The sequence below is a fragment of the Chiloscyllium plagiosum genome, unplaced genomic scaffold (genome assembly GCF_037043375.1).
Source record: "Chiloscyllium plagiosum isolate Xiang-an unplaced genomic scaffold, Cpla_swu_hap1 HiC_scaffold_33, whole genome shotgun sequence".
NCBI classification, from domain to species: Eukaryota; Metazoa; Chordata; class Chondrichthyes; order Orectolobiformes; family Hemiscylliidae; genus Chiloscyllium; species Chiloscyllium plagiosum.
In genome coordinates this window covers 2,988,406-3,006,179 of record NW_028270171.1, presented here as the reverse complement: position 1 = coordinate 3,006,179, position 17,774 = coordinate 2,988,406, and the positions used below count along the sequence as shown (strand labels likewise).

The 17,774-nt window shown below is 45.6% G+C and overlaps 1 protein-coding gene across 1 annotated transcript in view; it reads left to right on the top strand.

The window, feature by feature from the left end:
- Positions 1-17,774, top strand: part of LOC148141182 (uncharacterized) — a 40,705-nt gene that overhangs the window by 5,686 nt on the left and 17,245 nt on the right. The window lies entirely within an intron of this gene.

The following is a 17,774-nucleotide window of genomic DNA, read 5'->3' as shown; positions in this document are numbered from 1 at the left end:
ATCTCAGTAAAAAGCCCACTCTCTCTGTGCAGTTTCAACAAGAAATGTGAATGGAGGCAGAATGTTCAGCCTCCAGTTCCCATAGTCACAGCTTGTGAGTTTCAGTCTGAGTTCACAATCACTAACCATCACAGATCCAGGGAGGGATACTGAGAGAGGAGGTACTGTCAGAGGGTCAGTGCTGAGGTAGTGCTGCACAGTCCGAGGGTAAGTGCTGAGGGGGTACCACACTGTTGGAGGGTCAGTACTGAGGGAGCGGACACTGTCAGAGAGTCAGTGCTGAGGTAGTGCTGCACAGTCCGAGGGTAAGTGCTGAGGGGGTACCACACTGTTGGAGGGTCAGTACTGAGGGAGCGGACACTGTCAGAGGGTCAGTGCTGAGCGAGTGCCGCACCGTTGGACGGTAAATACTGAGGGAGTGTTGCACTGTCGGAGGGTAAATACTGAGGGAGTGCCACACTGTCGGAGGGTCAGTGCTGAGGGAGTGCCACACCGTTGGAGGGTCAGTGCTGAGGGAGTGTCACACCGTTGGAGGGTCAGTGCTGAGGGAGTGCCACACTGTTAGAGGGTAAATACTGAGGGAGTGCCGCACTGCAAGAGGGTCAGTGCTGATCGAGTGCCGCACTGTCGGAGGGTCAGTGCTGAGGGAGCACCACACTGTCAAAGGGCCAGTGCTGAGGGATTGCTGCACTGTTGGATGGTCAGTACTGAGGGAGTGCTGCACTGTCAGAGGGTCAGTGCTGAGGGAGTGTTGCACTGTTGCACGGTCAGTACTGAGGGAGTGCTGCACTGTTGGAGGGTCAATGCTGAAGGAGTGCTGCACTTTCGGAGGGTCAGTACTGAGGGAGTGCTGCAGTGTCAGAGGGTCAGTGCTGAGCGAGTGTTGCACTGTTGCAGGGTCAGTACTGAGGGAGTGCTACACTGTCGGAGGGTCAATACTGAGGGAGTGCTGCACTGTGAAAAGAGTGATTTGACCACCCTGGCCCAATGGTGAGTGCAGGAGGGCATGCTGGGAGCAATACAAGGCAGACCTAAGAATGAGGTATTAACCTGGTGAAGCCACCAAACAAGATTACCTGCATACCAAATAGCACAATCAGCAAGTAACATACAGAGCTAAGTGATCCCACAACTAATGGATGAGATCTAAGCTCTGCAGTCCTGCCACGTCGAATCATGAATGATGATGGACAATAAAACAACTCACTGGAGAAGGAGGCTCCACAAATACTCTCATCCTCAATAATGGAAGAGCCCAACACATCAGTGCAAAAGAGAAGGCTGAAGCTTTCACAGCAATCTTCAGCCAAAAGTGCCGAGTGAATTATCCATCTGTGCCATGGGGTGGCACGGTGGCTCAGTGGTTAGCACTGCTGCCTCACACCACCAGGGTCCCAGGTTTGATTCCAGCCTTGGGCGACAGTCTGTGTGGAGTTTGTACATTCTCCCCGTGTCTGCGTGGGTTTTCTCCGGGCGCTCCAGTTTCCTCCCACATTCCAAAGAATGCTGGTCAGGTGAATTGGCTAGGCTAAATTGTCCATAGTTGTGGCTGCATTAGTTGGGTGGGGGGGTGGGTTACTCTTCGGAGGATCGGTGTAGAGTTGTTGGGCCGAACAGCCTGTTTCCACATTGTGGGGAATCTAATCTAATCTAATCTAATCTCGGCCTCCTGCAGTGGTTCTCAGTGTTACAGATGCCAGTCTTCAGCCAATTCGAATATCTCCAAGTAAATCAAGAAACAGTTGGAGATACTGAATACTGCAAAGGCTATGGGCCCTGACAACATTCTGGCAATAGTACAGTAGACCTGTGTTCCAGAACTTGCCGCTCCCCGAGCCAAGCTGTTCCAGGACAGTTACAACACTGGCATCTACACAACAATGTGGAAAATTGCCCAGGTATGTCCTGTACATAAAAAGCAGGACAAATTCAATCCGGTCTATTACCACCCCATCAGTCTACTCTCGATCATCAGTGGCATCAACAGGGCTACCAAGAAGCACCTGCTCAGCAATAACCTGCTCAGTGATGCCCAGTTTGTGTTCTGCCAGGGCCCCTCAGCTCCTGACCTCATTACAGCCTTGGTTCAAATCTGGACAAAGAGCTGTATTCCAGAGGGGAGGGGAGAGGGACAGCCTTGACATCAAGGTTGCATTCGACCAAGTGTGGCATCAAAGAGCCTGAGCAAAAACTGGGATCATGGGTATCAGTAGGCAAACTCTCCACTGTTTGGAATCATACCTGACACATAAAAAGATGGTGGTGGCTGTTGGATATCAGTCATCTCAGCGTTAGGACATCTCTGCTGGAGTTCCTCAGGATAGTGTCCAACCATCTTCGGTTGCTTCATCATTGACCTTCCCTCCACCATAAGGTCAGAAGTGGGGATGTTTGCTGATGATAATGCACAATGTTCAGCACCATTTGCAACTCTTCAGATACTGAAGCAATAATATCTGGACAATATCTAGGCTTGGGCTGACAAGTGGCAAGTAGCATACACTCGACACAAATGCCAGGCAATAACCATCAGCAATAAGAGAGAATCTAACCACTGTCCCTTGACATTCAATGGTGTTACCATTGACCAGAAACTCAGTTGGACTCACTAGATAAACACAGAGGCTACAAGAGTGGGTCAGAGGCTAGAAATACTGTGGCGAGTAACTCACCTCTTGACACCCCAAAGCCTGTCCATTATCTACAAGGCACAAGTCAGGAGTGTGAAGGAATACTCCCCACTTTCCCAGATGGATGCAGCACCAACAACACTGAAGAAGCTTGACACCATCCAGGACATAGCAGCCCACTTGATTGGCACTACGTCCATAAACATCCCTCCACCAACAATGCTCAGCAGCAGCATGTGTACCATCTAGAAGATACAATGTAGAAATTCACCAAAGATGTTTAGACAGGACCTTCCAAACCCATGATAATTTCCATCTAGAAGGACAAGGGCAGCAGAAACAAGGGCACGCCACCCCCTGTAAGTTTCTCTCTGAGCCACTTACCATTTTGATTTGAAATATATTGACATTTCTTCACTGTTGCTGGGTCAAAATCCTGGAGCTCCCCCCCTAAGGGCATTGTGGGTCTATCTACACCACATAGGCTGCAGTGGTTCAAGAAGGCAGCTCCCAATCACCTTCTCAGGGGACGGGCAATAAATACTGGACCCAGCCAGTTACGCCCATGGCCCATGAATGAATTTTTAAAACAATCTGGGGTTGGGATTTGGGGGTTAATCAGGGTCATGGATGGAGATGAAGGGGTTGCTGCTGGAAGCCATGCCCCTGCTCTTGCCCCTGAACTCTCCAAGCCCCCGCAGTCACCAGGCTGCAATCCCCTGCCTCCCTGCTGCCCTGATCCTGGATTGAGCTGTCCTGCCAGTTGCCAGCCTCTCCCAAACAGCTGCTTGCCTCCAATTGGCCAGCTGCTTCAGGCTGGGAGTCACATGGGGGCACCACATCTGATTGGCCCTCAGTCTCCTCTCTGGTGGGGTGGGGCAAGTCTTGCTCCTTAAAGAGAACCCTCGCCCCCCTAACATTCAAACTGAAAAGGAGAAAATGAGAGCCAAGTCTCAGCAACGATACAACTTTGAGATCCGTGCACCATCCCACTTCTAACCTTGTCGCATCTTTCATAGAATTCTAGGAACAGGCCATTTGGCTTAACTAGTCCACGCTGCGTTAAAGTTTCACACCAGTCCCTTTCTCACCCTGATTTCTCTCTCATTTACTATGCCTCCTCCCTTTGCTCGCTCTCCTACACCAGCTCAGAGGTACATTCTTGAGTCTCAGGAGTGGGACTTGAACCTGTTACCTCTTGTCTTGGAGGTCACAGTGCTACCCAGAGTCACAAACTCCCAGCTGGCTTGCAGACGGAGGCATGGTACTTTTCGTTTGGACAAAACCAGCTGACTACATAATGAGCTGTGCCTTGAGAGATTGAACAGGAATGATCTGTGAGACAGGGCAGTGCGTGCGACTGAACATCAGGCAAGTGCCAGCAATCCGTGTTAGCACACAGAAGTGTAACTGTGGGCTGTTACTGAGTAGATACCACAGCAGTTTAGAGGGATACACCAGATCACCGTGGGGTGTGTTTCAGATAAATCCAAACACCTTTATAGATGGAAAACATGCCCCAACAGGAATGTCAGGCACTGTGATCAAAGAGAACAGCTCATTCTCTCCAGTTAGCCATCAATGCATCTGGCTGAATCGTGTCAGCAATCATTTCCATTTGATTAAAATAACTTTCCTCTTCCTGCTTTCACCACAGCCATGTGGAATGTAATTTTTGAATGTTTTCCTCCCATGTACGTGTGTGGAGCTGGTGGAGACATTCCTGTGAAATGTTGGAAGTTAATATTCAGAAAATGTCAAGGGAAATGTTCATGTAGGTAAACAGCACGGAAGTCCCCCAAAGCGCCTCTGGCATCCTGGGCAAATCCAAGGCGGGTCACCAGAGACAGAGCTCCATTGCTCAACACGCACCAACTAATGTCAGACAAGAGCAGCAATTTGACACCACCTTCCAAAACCCACAACCATTTCCATCTAGAAGGACAAGTGCAGCAGATAAATGGGAACACCACCCCCTGCAAGTTTCCCTCCATCCTGACTTGGAAATATATCGCTGTTCCTTCAGTATCGCTGTGTCAAATTCCTGCATTTTCCTCCCTAAAGGTATTGTCGGTCTATTTACAGCACTTGGACCCAGCCAGTTCAAGAAGGCAGCTCAGCCCCACCTTCTCGAGGGGCAACTAGGGACAAGCAATACGTTAACTTCTTGCCAGTGTCACTCTCAATCCAAACAATGATTCTTCTCTGACCCCCTCAATATTTCAGCTTCCCTGGTGGAAACAGCTTCAAAGATTAAACTAATGCCACATCGCAAATGGGTGATGTCATCATTGTAGATTATCAATTTTTTGCCTGTAGTTTAGCAACATTCTTAAGTGATTTCCATGATGAGGTAATTGTACAAGTGACCTTTGTGGAGGAACAGTCCTGACATCTAACTGCTCTTCACTGAGTAATCTCCTTCTGAGGCAGTCCATCAGGGTCAGGGTTGACTTGTTTTCAGCACAGAGTGTGGGTCCTAAGGTGACAGAGGAGGTGGGCAGGAAGCTCTGGTTTTCACACCCTCCTTTCAGTATTTGCTGTAAGGCCTGGCCTAGGCCTGTCAGAGATGCTCAAGGCAGTTAGAACTTCTGTCGATGTTTCTTCTGCAGTTAATCATCTTGGGTTAGAGATTTCCACCGGTTGGTGGGGTCATTGCATTTTCCACAGACGTTTTAAGGACATCCTTGAAGTAATTTTTCTGGCCTCCTGGTAACCATTTTATGGTGCCAGAGCTCAGAGTAGAGTGCTTGTTTTGGAAGGTATATAGATGTTGTGGACCAGAAATCCAAGATGGCGGCGACTCAGCAAGTCTGAGTCTATAGTGCTCCTCCCAAGACCTAGGCAAAGTGGGCCACTCTCCCCCACCACACTCACCAAATCAACTAAAAATAGTTTTTATTTAATGTAATTAGTGGTTTAGTATTAAATTTATACAGTTCAGTCCCTTGTAAAAATGACTAGGGGGAAAGGAGCCCGCAGCTCTCAGCAGGCAGGAGCCCCTCCCCCACCCTCCCCAGCTGCAGCAGAGGCATCCGCAGCTGCCCCGGGGGACTTACCTACGGTGGCGAGCCTCGCGGAAATAATCTCCAAACTCGACGCGAAGATCGATGCTTTCATGGAAGAGTCCCGAAGTCAGTGGAATTCACTCTCGGTCGCTACAAAAGCACGGCCGAGACATCGAAGAAATTGAATGCCGAGTCGGAGGGGCAAAGCTAAAGGCCGCCACCTCCGAGGCCATTGCAGAATCAGCTGTGGATTGGGTCCGGACTCTCGAGCACACTGATGACCTTGAGAATCGAGGTCGTCGAAAAAATATTCGTTTGCTGGGCCTTCCCGAATGGGAAGAAGAAGGCCAGCTGACAAGGTTCCTTGAACAGTGGCTTCCACAGCTGTTAAATCTGGAGGCTGGATCAGGCCGGGTAAGGGTAGAATGGGCCTACTGGGTCGCAATATGCAGGCCTGGCTCGAACCAGTGCCCCTGCCCGGTCCTGTTCTGGCTGCAGAGCTATAAGGTGAGGCAGATGCTCTTGGAAGCCTCCAGAAATCTTGGGAAAGATCCACAAGCCATGACTCATAAAGGATCCAAGATTATGTTATTTCAGGACTTTTCCCCAGCTTTGGTTCAAAAGAGGAAGGCGTTTGATGAAGCAAATAAGTGTTTAAGGGATTTAAACATTCAATACTTCTTGCACTACCCAGCTATACTACGCTTTAGCCATGAAGGGTCTGTGTTTAACTTCGGATCACCGGAGAAGGCCAAGGAACTTTTGAACTCTCTTAGACAAATTATAAGAGTTAATTGATGTTGTTTTGCCCTACCCCACCCCGGTTTACCCCCCTTTTTTTTTCCTTTCATTATCTGTTTCATATTATCTACGGGGGGGAAGAAGGGCTTATTTATTCATCCTTTACTTAGCGATTTCCTTTCCCCCCCCTTTTTTTATATATATATATAGGCCAGGGGATCTAGTTAATGTAGATGGGGGGAAGGTGGCTACATTATCTTATTTTATCTTTGTCCTTGGGAGCGGGGTTGTTTTCCCCTGTTATTTTGTATTAATATATTTAATTATTATTTGCTGAGACTGTAATTTTATAGTCATATATGTTCATATATGATATTAACATTACCAAATATATCCAGGTGTGGGTGGGGGATAGGGTACTCACTGTTAGTTTTAGTTCAGTAGTATACTTGAATTTTCTTTATCCTATCGTGGGGTGCCTGGGTCAAGGGTGGAGCACTGGTTGGGAGAGGTTATGATGGGTTGTTTGGAAAGGAAGTGATGCCCCCTGGGAATAAGGGGGAAGATCTCCATTTAAATACGTTTTATACTTTTTTTTCACTATTTAGAAATAGGTTTTTTTAAATTATATTGATCTGAATGTACTAAAGAGCTTTTATTTTTGTGAATTTTATATGCTATATGCTCGGGATGTTTTGGATAAATATGGGTTTTGTTGTAATCTGATGTTAACACATTCCGAGTATGTCTATCACTGCTCAATTTATGTGTTATCCATTGGATTTTTTTTTTCTCTTGAATAATGTAAGAATTTTAATGATACACTCTGGTTAGTTGTAAGTTAGATGAGTAGTTAGTTGAGTTTTGTCTTTTTTTTTCTCTTGGTATTTCTGTTTTCTTGTTTGATAGATTTTGGTTATCATTTATTTAAGATTTAACTGTATATCAATGTTCATACTTGGGTCTTTTTTTTAGTTTTCTTTTGTAAACTTGTGGAAAAAAAAGATGTTGTGGATCAATCAATGCAGCCAGATTGACAGTAGCCAGTGCTTCAGTGCTGAGGATGTTGGCCTGAGAAAGAACACTGATATTGAAGATTCTATCCTGCTGGTGAATTTGTAGGACTTTGCAGAGACATGGCTGGTGATATCACTGTAGAGATATGAGATATCTGCTGTGCATTGTCCATGTCTCTGACACAACCAGAAGGGCAGATTGTACTACTGCCTTGTATACCAGGAGTTTTGTGCGAGTGTGAGGTCTCTGTCATCAAGCCTAATGACCAATGGGATAACACGGGGGGCTGGGTGGAATTTCATTATCAATGAGAGCAAGTCCCAACATCTAAGAAGACGGGGGGGGGGGGGGGGGGGGGGCGGGGGGGGCGAGGAGGTACTTGCTCTCAGACAATGTTAGTTCTGAGAGCAGTATGTACACAATCCAAATTTGTGCAGGTTAGGTGAATTGTCCATGCTAAATTGCCCATAGTGTTAGGTGCATTAGTCAGGGGTAAATATAGGGTTGGGGAATGCGTCAGGATGGGTTATTCTTTGGAGGGTCGGTGTGGACTTGTTGGGCCAAATGGCCTGTTTCCATACTGTAGGGAATCTAATCAAAAACTGAGCTCCATAGCAGGAGCTCTGATTGAAGCTCTCACTGATACGTGCACCTGCAGGTAAACTGTTTGCGTCTCATGCACAGAAACACAGTGATCCTTCTGCACTGCTCTTTTTTGGAGTCTCCCTCCATTTGAATAAAAGTCTGCCTTTTGACTATTTCCACCTAAAGTACATTACCTCACATTTTCATACATTAATTTCCAAAGGCTAAGCTTTTACCCAATCACTCAATCTACATATATCCCCTGGACAGAAAGCAGGATTAATGTTTCAAGTCCTCAAGATTGGTTCAGCAGCACCATTATGGTCTTATGGGGAAAAGCTGAGGGACATGAGGCTGTTTTCATTACAGAGAAGAAGATTGAGAATTGACTTAATTAAGACATAAAAGATAACCTAAGCATTAGATAGGGTGGACAGTGAGAGCCTTTTTGATGGTGATAGCTAACACGAGGGGACATAGCTTTAAATTGAGGAGTGATAGGCATAGGATAGATGTCAGAGGTAGTTTCTTTACTCAGACAGTAGTACGGGCGAGGAACGGCCTGCCTACAACAGTAGTAGACTCGCCAACTTTAAGGGCATTTAAATGGTCATTGGATAGACGCAGTGATAAAAATGGAATAGTGTAGGTTAGATGGGCTTCAGATTGGTTTCTCAGGTCAGCGCAACATCGAGGACCAAAGGGACTGGACTGCACTGCAATGTTCTATGTTCCAGTGAAGGCTGAGTTTCTTCAGTAGTTTCTGTTTTTGTTTCAGATTTCCAGCATCCACAGTTCTTTGTTTTGTTTTATCTATATTTTCTTTCAGATTCCTTATGTCCTCTACAACATGCTGTCCGACCTAGCTTGTATTGTCAGCAAATTTGGATACATTGTACTCTGCCTTAGCTTCCAAGTTGTTAATGTAGACAGTACATAATTATCATAGTCATAGAGATGTACAGCACAGAAACAAACACTTTGGTCCAACTCGTCCATGCTGATCAGATATCCCAACCCAATCTAGTCCCACCCACCAGCACCCGGCCCATACCCCAACAAACCCTTCCTATTCATATACCCATCCAAATGCCTCTTAAATGTTGCAATTGTACCAGCCTCCACCACTTCCTCTGGCAGCTCATTCCATACACATAACACCCTCTGAGTGAAAAGGTTGCCCCTTAGGTCTCTTTTATATCTTTCCCCTCTCACCCTAAACCTATGCCCTCTAGTTCTAGACTCCCCCCCCCCCCCCAGGGAAAAGACTTTGTCTATTTACCCTGTCCATGCCCCTCATAATTTTGTAAACCTCTCTAAGGTCACCCCTCAGCCTCCGATGCTCCAGGGGAAACAGCCCCAGCCTGTTCAGCCTCTCCCTATAGCTCAAATTCTGTAACCCTGGCAACATCCTTGTAAATCTTTTCTGAACCCTTTCAAGTTTCACAACATCTTTCTGATAGGAAGGAGACCAGAATTGCACGCAATATTCCAACACTGGCCTAACCAATGTCCTGTGCAGCCGCAACATGACCTCCCGACTCCTGGTACTCAATACTCTGACCAATAAAGGAAAGCATACCAAACGCCTTCTTCACTATCCTATCTACTTACGACTCCACTTTCAAGGAACTATGAACCTGCACTCCAAGGTCTCTTTGTTCAGCAACACTCCCTCGGACCTTACCATTAAGTGTATAAGTCCTGCTAAGATTTGCTTTCCCAAAATGCAGCACCTCGCATTTATCTGAATTAAACTCCATCTCCTACTTCTCAGCCTATTGACCGATCTGATCAAGATCCCGTTGTAATCTGAGGTAACCTTCGTCACTGTCCACTACACCTCCAATTTTGGTGTCATCAGGAAACATACTAATTGTACCTCTTATGCTCCCATCCAAATCATTTATATAAATGATGAAAAGTAGTGGACCCAGCACCGATCCTTGTGGCACTCCACTAGTCACAGGCCTCCAGTCTGAAAAACAACCCTCCACCACCACCCTCTGTCTTCTACCTTTAAGCCAGTTCTGTATCCAAATGGCGAGTTATAGAGTCATAGAGATGTCCAGCATGGAAACAGACCCTTTGGTCCAACCTGTCCATGCCGACCAGATATCCCAACCCAATCTAGTCCCACCTGCCAGCACCCAGCCCATATCCCTCCAAACCCTTCCTATTCATATACCCATCCAAATGCCTCTTAAATGTTGCAATTGTACCAGCCTCCACCACTTCCTCTGGCAGCTCATTCCATACACATAACACCCTCTGAGTGAAAAGGTTGCCCCTTAGGTCTCTTTTATATCTTTCCCCTCTCACCCTAAACCTATGCCCTCTAGTTCTAGACTCCCCCCCCCCCCAGGGAAAAGACTTTGTCTATTTACCCTGTCCATGCCCCTCATAATTTTGTAAACCTCTCTAAGGTCACCCCTCAGCCTCCGATGCTCCAGGGAAAACAGCCCCAGCCTGTTCAGCCTCTCCCTATAGCTCAAATTCTGTAACCCTGGCAACACTCTTGTTAATCTTTTCTGAACCCTTTCAAGTTTCACAACATCTTTCTGATAGGAAGGAGACCAGAATTGCACGCAATATTCCAACACTGGCCTAACCAATGTCCTGTGCAGCTGCAACATGACCTCCCGACTCCTGGTACTCAATACTCTGACCAATAAAGGAAAGCATACCAAACGCCTTCTTCACTATCCTATCTACTTACGACTCCACTTTCAAGGAACTATGAACCTGCACTCCAAGGTCTCTTTGTTCAGCAACACTCCCTCGGACCTTACCATTAAGTGTATAAGTCCTGCTAAGATTTGCTTTCCCAAAATGCAGCACCTCGCATTTATCTGAATTAAACTCCATCTCCTACTTCTCAGCCTATTGACCGATCTGATCAAGATCCCGTTGTAATCTGAGGTAACCTTCGTCACTATCCACTACACCTCCAATTTTGGTGTCATCAGGAAACATACTAATTGTACCTCTTATGCTCCCATCCAAATCATTTATATAAATGATGAAAAGTAGTGGACCCAGCACCGATCCTTGTGGCACTCCACTAGTCACAGGCCTCCAGTCTGAAAAACAACCCTCCACCACCACCCTCTGTCTTCTACCTTTAAGCCAGTTCTGTATCCAAATGGCGAGTTATAGAGTCATAGAGATGTCCAGCATGGAAACAGACCCTTTGGTCCAACCTGTCCATGCCGACCAGATATCCCAACCCAATCTAGTCCCACCTGCCAGCACCCAGCCCATATCCCTCCAAACCCTTCCTATTCATATACCCATCCAAATGCCTCTTAAATGTTGCAATTGTACCAGCCTCCACCACTTCCTCTGGCAGCTCATTCCATACACATAACACCCTCTGAGTGAAAAGGTTGCCCCTTAGGTCTCTTTTATATCTTTCTCCTCTCACCCTAAACCTATGCCCTCTAGTTCTGGACTCCCCGACCCCAGGGAAAAGACTTTGTCTATTTACCCTATCCATGCCCCTCATAATTTTGTAAACCTCTATAAGGTCACCCCTCAGCCTCCGACACTCTAGGGAAACCAGTCCCAGCCTGTTCAGCCTCTCCCTGTAGCTCAGATCCTCCAACCCTGGCAACATCCTTGTAAATTTTTTCTGAAGACTTTCAAGTTTCACAACATCTTTCCGATAGGAAGGAGATCAGAATTGCACGCAATATTCCAACAGTGGCCGAACCAATGTCCTGTACAGCCGTAACATGACCTCCCAACTCCTGTACTCAATACTCTGACCAATAAAGGAAAGCATACCAAACGCCTTCTTCACTATCCTATCTACCTGCACCCCAAGGTCTCTTTGTTCAGCAAAACTCCCTAGGACCTTACCATTAAGTGTGTAAGTCCTGCTAAGATTTGCTTTCCCAAAATGCAGCACCTCGCATTTATCTGAATTAAACTCCATCTGCCACTTCTCAGCCCATTGGCCCATCTGGTCCAGATCCTGTTGTAATCCTCTTCGCTGTCCACTTCACCTCCAATATTGGACTCATCCGTAAACTTACTAATTGTACCTCTTTTGCTCGCATCCAAATCATTTATGTAAATGACAAAAAGTAGAGGGCCCAGCACCGATCCTTGTGGCACTCCACTGGTCACAGGCCTCCAGACTGAATAACAATCCTCCACCACCACCCTCTGTCTTCTACCTTTGAGCCAGATCTGTATCCAAATGGCGAGTTCTCCCTGTATTCTGTGAGATCTAACATTGCTGATCAGTCTCCCATGGGGAACCTTGTCAAACGCCTTACTGAAGTCCATAGAGATCACATCTACTGCTCTACCCTCATCAATCTTCTTTGTTACATCTTCAAAAAACTCAATCAAGTTTGTGAGACATGATTTCCCACGCACAAAGCCATGTTGACTATCCCGAATCAGTCCTTGCCTTTCCAAATACATGTACATCCTGTCCCTCAGGATTCCCTCCAACAACTTGCCCACCACTGAGGTCAGGCTCACCGGTCTATAGTTCCTTGGCTTGTCTTTACCGCCCTTCTTAAACAATGGCACCACATTTGCCAACCTCCAGTCTTCAGGCACTTCACCTGTAACTATCGGTGATACAAATATCTCAGCAAGCGGACCAGCAATCACTTCTCTAGCTTCCCACAGAGTTCTCGGGTACACCTATGAACAATTTGAACAATTAGATTAGATTAGATTATGTTACAGTGTGGAAACAGGCCCTTTTGGCCCAACAAGTCCACACCGACCTGCCAAAGCGCAACCCACCCATACCCCTACATTTACTCCTTACCTAACACTACGGGCAATTTAGCATGGCCAATTCACCTGACCTGCACATCTTTGGACTGTGGGAGGAAACCGGAGCACCCGGAGGAAACCCACGCAGACACGGGGAGAACGTGCAAACTCCACACAGTTAGTCGCCTGAGGTGGGAATTGAACCCGGGTCTCTGGCGCTGTGAGGCAGCAGTGCTAACCACTGTGCCACCGTGCCGTCCACCTGATCAGATCCTGGGGATTTATCCACTTTTAACTGTTTCAAGACATCCAGCACTTGCTCCTCTGTAATCTGGACATTTTGCAAGACGTCACCGTCTATTTCCCTGCAGTCTATATCTTCCATATCCTTTTCCACAGTAAATACTGATGCAAAATATTCATTTAGTATCTCCCCCATTTTCTGTGGCTCCACACAAAGGCCGCCTTGCTGATCTTTGAGGGGCCCTATTCTCTCCCTAGTTACCCTTTTGTCCTTAATATATTTATAAAAATCCTTTGGATTCTCCTTAATTCTATTTGCCAAAGCTATCTCATGTCCCCGTCTTGTCCTCCTGATTTCCATATTAAGTATACTCCTTCTGCCTTTATACTCTTCTAAGGATTCACTCGACCTATCCTGTCTATATCTGACATATGCTTCCTTCTTTTTCTTAGCCAAACCCTCAATTTCTCTCGTCATCCAGCATTCCTATATCTACCAGCCTTCCCTTTCACCCTGACAGGTATATACTTTCTCTGGATTCTTGTTATCTCATTTCTGAAAGCTTCCCATTTTCCAGCCGTCCCTTTACCTGCGAACATTTGCCTCCAATCAGCTTTTGAAAGTTCTTGCCTAATACCGTCAAATTTGGCCTTTCTCCAATTTAGAACTTCAACTTTTAGATCTGGTCTAACCTTTTCCATCACTATTTTAAAGCGAATAAAATTATGGTCACTGGCCCCAAAATGCTCCCCCACTGACACCTCAGTCCACCTGCCCTGCCTTATTTCCCAAGAGTAGGTCAAGTTTTGCACCTTCTCTCGTAGGTACATCCACATACTGAATCAGAAAATTGTCTTGAACACATTTAAGAAATTCCTCTCTATTTAAACCCTTAACACTATGGCAGTCCCAGTCGATGTTTGGAAAGTTAAAATCCCCTACCATAACCACCCTATTATTCTTACAATTTGAGATCTCCTTACGAATTTGTTTCTCAATTTTCTTCTGACTATTTGGGAGTCTATAATACAATCCCAATAAGGTGATTATCCCTTTCTTATTTCTCAGTTCTACCCAAATAACGTCCCTGGATGTATTTCCGGGAATATCTTCCCTCAGCGCAGCTGTAATGCCACTCCCCCTCCTCTCTTGCCTCCCTTTCTGTTCTTCCTGTCGCATTTGTATCCTGGAACATTAAGCTGTCAGTCCTGTCCATTCCTGAGCCATGTTTCAGTAATTGCTATGATATCCCAGTCCCGTGTTCCTAACAATGCCCTGAGTTCATCTGCCTTCCCTGTTAGGCCCCTTGCATTGAAATAGATGCAGTTTAATTTATTAGTCCTACCTTGTTCCTGCCTGCCCTGACTGTTTGACTCACTTCTGTTCTCAGCTGTACCCGTCTCAGATTGATCTCTTTCCTCTCTCCCTGTATTCCATGAGATCTAACCTTGCTAACCAGTCTCCCATGGGGAACCTTGTCGTACATCTTACTGAAGTCCATATAGATCACATCTACCGCTCTGCCCTCATCAATCCTATTTGTTACTTCTTCAAAAAAACTCAATCAAGTTAGTGAGACATGATTTCCCACGCATAAAGCCATGTTGACTACCCCTAATCAGTCCTTGCCTTTCCAAATACATGTAAATCCTGTCCCTCAGGATTCCCTCCAACAACTTGCCCACCATCGACATCAGGCTCACCAGTCTATAGTTCCCTGACTTGTCTTTACCGCCCTTCTTAAACAGTTGGACCAGGTTTGCCAACCTCCAGTCTTTCGGCACTTTACCTGTGACTATTGATGATACAAATATCTCAGTAAGAGGCCCTGCAATCACCTCCCTAGCTTCCCACAGAGTTCTACGGTACACCTGATCAGGTCCTGGGGAATTATCCACCTTTATGCATTTCAAGACATCCAGCACTTCCTCCTCTGTAATACGGACATTTTCCAAGATGTCACCATCTATTTCCCTACATTCTATATCTTCTATGCCCTTTTTCACAGTAAATACTGATGCAAAATACTCGTTTAGTATCTGCCCCATCTCCTGAGGCTCCACACAAAGGCCACCTTGCTAATCTTTGAGGGATCCTATTCTCTCCCTAGTTACCCTTTTGTCCTTAATGTATTTGTAAAAACCCTTTGGATTCTCCTTAACCCTATTTGCCAAAGCTATCTCATGTCCCCTTTTTGCCCTCTGATTCTTCTCCTACTGCTTTATAGTGTTCTAAGGATTCACTCGATCTATCCTGTCTATACCTGACATATGCTTCCTTCTTTTTCTTAACCAAACACTCAATTTCTTTCGTCATCCAGCATTCCCTATACCTACCAGCCTTTCCTTTCACTCTAACAGGAACATACTTTCTCTGAATTCTCATTGACTCATTTCTGAAGGCTTCACATTTTCCAGCTGTCCCTTTACCTCCGAACATCTGTGCCCAATCAGCTTTTGAACGTTCTTGCCTAGTACTGTCAAAATTGGCCTTCTTCCAATTTAGAACTTCAACTTTTAGATCTGGTCTATCCTTTTCCATCAGTATTTTAAAACTAATAGAATTATGGTCGCTGGCCCCAAAGTGCTCCCCCACTGACACCTCAGTCACCTGCCCTGCCTTATTTCCCAAGAGTACAAGGTTAAAAATCACACAACATCAGGTTATGTCCAACAGGTTTAATTGGAAACACGAGCTTTTGGAGCGCTGCTCCTTCATCAGGTAGTTCTGACAACCGCCTGATGAAGGAGCGACGCTCCGAAAGCTAGTGCTTTCAATTAAACCTGTTGGACAATAACCTGGTGTTTTGTGATTTTTAACTTTGTACACCCCAGTCCAAAACCGACATCTCCAAATCATGATTTCCCAAGAGTAGGTCAAGTTTTGCACCTTCTCCAGTAGGTATATCCACATACTGAATCAGAAAATATTCTTGTACACACTTAACAAATTCCTCTCCATTTAAACCCTTAACACTATGGCAGTCCCAGTTGATGTTTGGAAAGTTAAAATCCCCTACCATAACCACCCTATTATCCTTACGAATTTGTTTCTCAATTTCCTTCTGACTATTTGGGAGTCTATAATACAATCCCAACAAGGTGATCATCCCTTTCTTATTTCTCAGTTCCACCCAATTAACTTCCCCGAATGTATTTCCAGGAATATCCCCCCTAAGTACAGCTGTAATGCTATCCCTTTCAAAAATGCCACTCCCCCTCCTCTCTTCCCTCCCATTATATCCTTCCTACAGCATTTGTATCCTGGATCATTAAGCTGCCAGTCCTGTCCATCCCTGAGCCACGTTTCTGTAATTGTCATGATATCCCAGTCCCATGTTCCGAACCATGCCCTGAGTTCATCTGCCTTCCCTGTTAGGCTTCTTGCATTGAAATAAATGCAATTTATCAGTCAAACCTTGTTCTCTGCTTTATCCCTGCCTGCCCTGACTGTTTAACTTGCCTTTGTTCTCAATTGTACCAGTCTCAGATTGAAATCTTTCCTCAGTATCTCCCTGGGTCCCACTCCTTCACCTTACTAGTTTAAATCCTCCCGAGCAGCTCTAACAAATCTCCCTGCCAGTATATTAGTCCCCTTCCAATTTAGGTGCAATCCATCCTTGTTGTACAAGTCACTTCTACCCCAAAACAGCTTCCAATGATCCAAAAATGTGAATCCTTCTCCCGTACACAAGCTCCTCAGCCATGCATTCATCTGCTCTATCCTCCTATTCCTGCCCTCACTAGCTTGTAGCACTGGGAATAATCCAGATATTACTACTCTGAAGGACCTCCTTTTTAAATTCCTGCCTAACTCTGTAATCTCCTTTCAGAATCTCAACCTTTTCCCTTCCTATGTCGTTGGTTCCAATGTGGACAATGGCCTCCTGCTGGTCCCTCTCCTACTTGAGAACATTCTGCACCCTCTCTGAGACATCCTTGGTCCTGGCACCAAGGAAGCAACACACTACTCTGATTTTCCGCTGCTGGCTACAGTACCTTGGACTAGAGAGTCTCCTAACACAATTGATTGCTTGGAACCTGACGTACCTCTCTTTACATTAGAGCCAGTCTCAATACCAGAAACGTGGCTGTTCGTGCTACATACCCCTGAGTGTCCATCACCCCTGACACTTTCCAAAATAGCTAGCCACAGGAGACTCCTGCACTACCTGTCTACCTCTCTTAGCTTTCCTGGAGTTAATCCATCTATGTGACTGTATCTGAGACTTTCCGCCCTACCTATAACTGCCATCTACCACATCCCATTGCACTTGTAAATTCCTCATTGCCTCTACCTGCCTCTCCAACCAATCCTATCGATCTGATAGGATTCGCAACCAACAGCATTTAATGCAGATATAATCCGCAGTAACATGTCAACTCTCCCTAAACTCCCACATCCGACAAGAAGTGTATATCACTCTCTTAAAGGCCATTTTTGTTTCTTTCAATCTACAGACCCAGAAAATAGCATTGTCTTATTCCTCTACAAAACACTGCTCCAGATTAAATTAATACTTATGGCTTATATTTTAAATTTAATCAAGAGACATAGTTCAATAAAACATATAATCAAGAAAGCCCATTTTACTCACTACTGCAGACTTATTTTAAGGCTGTGCTTAAAATCCACTTATCTGCTTCTATGTTGTGACCTTTCCCAAACAGGTTCCAAAACATTATCCCTCTGAGCTCCTATCTTGTTCAATAATCTTTTATGTGACATCTTAATGAATGCCTTCTGAAAATCCACATGTGCAACATCCATCAGTTCCCCTTTATCAACTCAGCATGTTCAACCTCA